General features: G+C 49.2%; 1 non-coding gene across 1 annotated transcript; it reads right to left on the bottom strand.

The window, feature by feature from the left end:
• Positions 1 to 283: 283 nt before the first annotated feature.
• Trnaa-ugc lies at positions 284 to 358 on the bottom strand. The gene has a single exon. It is a non-coding gene; the product is annotated as a tRNA-Ala (tRNA).
• Positions 359 to 2435: the final 2077 nt, after the last annotated feature.

The following is a 2435-nucleotide window of genomic DNA, read 5'->3' as shown; positions in this document are numbered from 1 at the left end:
ATAAGAAATTTTTCATGATTATTGTTTGACAGCTATCTGACATTTCGAATCCGTAGGTGCTGTATGTTTACATGTTTTTTACGTTTGGGACACAGGGATGGTGTGTTTGTTGGATAAATGTTATTTGGTTAAAAATATTTATGTATGTGTTACCTGTGATGTCGCATGCTTATCCTGATGATAAGACTTAGATGCCTCGTACCATCAGGCTCCCTTTAGGCCTACCTGATGGTACCTAATGAGTTACCAGCTACCATGAAACTTCCTGGCAGATTAAAACTGTGTGCTGGACCGAGACTCGAACTCGGGACCTTTGCCTTGCACGGGCAAGTGCTCTACCAACTGAGCTACCCAAGCACGACTCACGCCCCGTCCTCACAGCTTTACTTCTGCCAGTACCTCGTCTCCTACCTTCCAAACTTTACAGAAGCTCTCCTGCGAACCTTGCAGAACCAGCATTCCTGAAAGAAAGGATATTGAGGAGACATTGCTTAGCCGCAGCCTGGGGAATATTTCCAGAATGAGATTTTCACTCTGCAGCGGAGTGTGCGCTGATATGAAACTTCCTGGCAGATTAAAACTGTGTGCCGGACCGAGACTCAAACTCGGGACCTTTGCCTTACGCGGGCAAGTACTCTACCAACTGACCTACCCAACCACGACCGGTGCGGCACACAGTTTTAATCTGCCAGGAAGTTTCATATCAGCGCACACTCCGCTGCAGAGTGAAAATCTCATACCAGCTACCATCATCCCGCTGTCCGCCCCCGGTAGCTGAGTGGTAGCCGACACGGTAGCTCAGCGTGTTCGGTCAGAGGGTTAGCTGCCTTCTGTAATAAAAAAAACTGAGGTAATGGATCAACGACGAACTGAAACGGGTGTCTTGCGACGTCCGCCCCGAGCAGATGTAACGAGCTATAACGAACAAAATGAAGCTTTAAAAAAAAAGAAAAACAGTATAAAAAAAGTGGTCAGCGCGACAGAATGTCAATCCAAAGGGCCCGGCTTCGATTCCCGGCTGGGTCGGAGATTTTTTCCGCTCAGGGACTGGGTGTTGTGTTGTCCTAATCACCATCGTCATTTCATCCCCATCGACGTACAAGTCGGCGAAGTGGCGTCAAATCGAAAGACTTGCACCAGGCGAACGGTCTACCCGACGGGAAGCCCTCATCACACGACATTTTATTTATCATCCCGGTGGGGTTCAGTAGCTACAGTCTGCCGTCCTGCATCTACGAGCAGACCCCGGCGTCCTCGTATATTCTCTTGCTAACAGTCCTTGGCGTAATTCTTCAAGAATACGGCTACCTCTTGTGGAGCTGCTGGGCGCCTTTCTGGGGCGTCATCTACGAAGTCAATGACCTCGTCCTGGTAACCTGCTAGCTGTGTTGCTGGCCACCGGAACACGCACGCAACATCCGCAGTGTATCCGATCACCACCCTCCTGTGACGTAGCTGCCCGCTGCGGATGCAGCTCCATCAAAGCGGCTGCCGAGCCTGCTACACACACGGTTGTCAGTGTATATTGACGTGGCCAGCACCTTTCTGCTCACCCAGTTACTGTCAGCCGGCAGGTGTGGCCGAGCGGTTCTAGGCGTTTCAGTCTGGAACTGCGAGACCTCCTCGGTCGCAGGTTCGAATCCTGCCTTGGGCATGGATGTGTGTGATGTCCTTAGGTTAGTTAGGTTTAAGTAGTTCTAAGTCCTAGGCGACTGATGACCTCAGATGTTGAGTCGCATAGTGCTCAGGGCCATTTGAGTTACTGTCAGCAGTGAAAAAAGACATATGTGCATCTATGAATAATAAATATGTATTTTGTTAACAAAGTCTTACTAGCGCCTACTGCAGGCGTTATCATTGCACTCCACGCCATGCTGCCACTTGTAGAGGTCAACCTCCAGCTGTCTATAGTCAGCATAGAAATCTTTTACGGCCGGCCATTGTGGCCGAGCTGTTCTAGGCGCTACAGTCTGGAACCGCGTGACCGCTACTGTCGCAGGTTCGAATCCTGCCTCGGGCATGGATGTGTGTGATGTCCTTAGGTTGGTTAGGCTTAAGTAGTTCTAAGTTCTAGGGGTCTGATGACCTCAGAAGTTAAGTCCCATAGTGCTCAGAACCAACCAAACCTTTTACGGATTTTACACAAAAGTCACTGATTCTGGTTCAAATGGTTCAAATGGCTCTGAGCACTATGAGACTTAACATCTGAGGTCATCAGTCCCCTAGAACTTAGAACTACTTAAACCTAACTATCCTAAGAACATCAAACACATCCATGCCCGAGGCAGGATTCGAACCTGCGACCGTAGCGGTCGCGCGGTTCCTGACTGAAGCGCCTAGATACTGATTCTGGACTCGTTACATACCTCCGCTATTTGTCTCCTTAGTACATTATAAGAAGCCTGCCATTAAGTCCCTTTCGTAAGACGGATATT

Source organism: Schistocerca piceifrons, chromosome 7 (genome assembly GCF_021461385.2).
Source record: "Schistocerca piceifrons isolate TAMUIC-IGC-003096 chromosome 7, iqSchPice1.1, whole genome shotgun sequence".
NCBI lineage: Eukaryota > Metazoa > Arthropoda > Insecta > Orthoptera > Acrididae > Schistocerca > Schistocerca piceifrons.
This window is presented reverse-complemented; position numbering and strand designations above follow the sequence as displayed.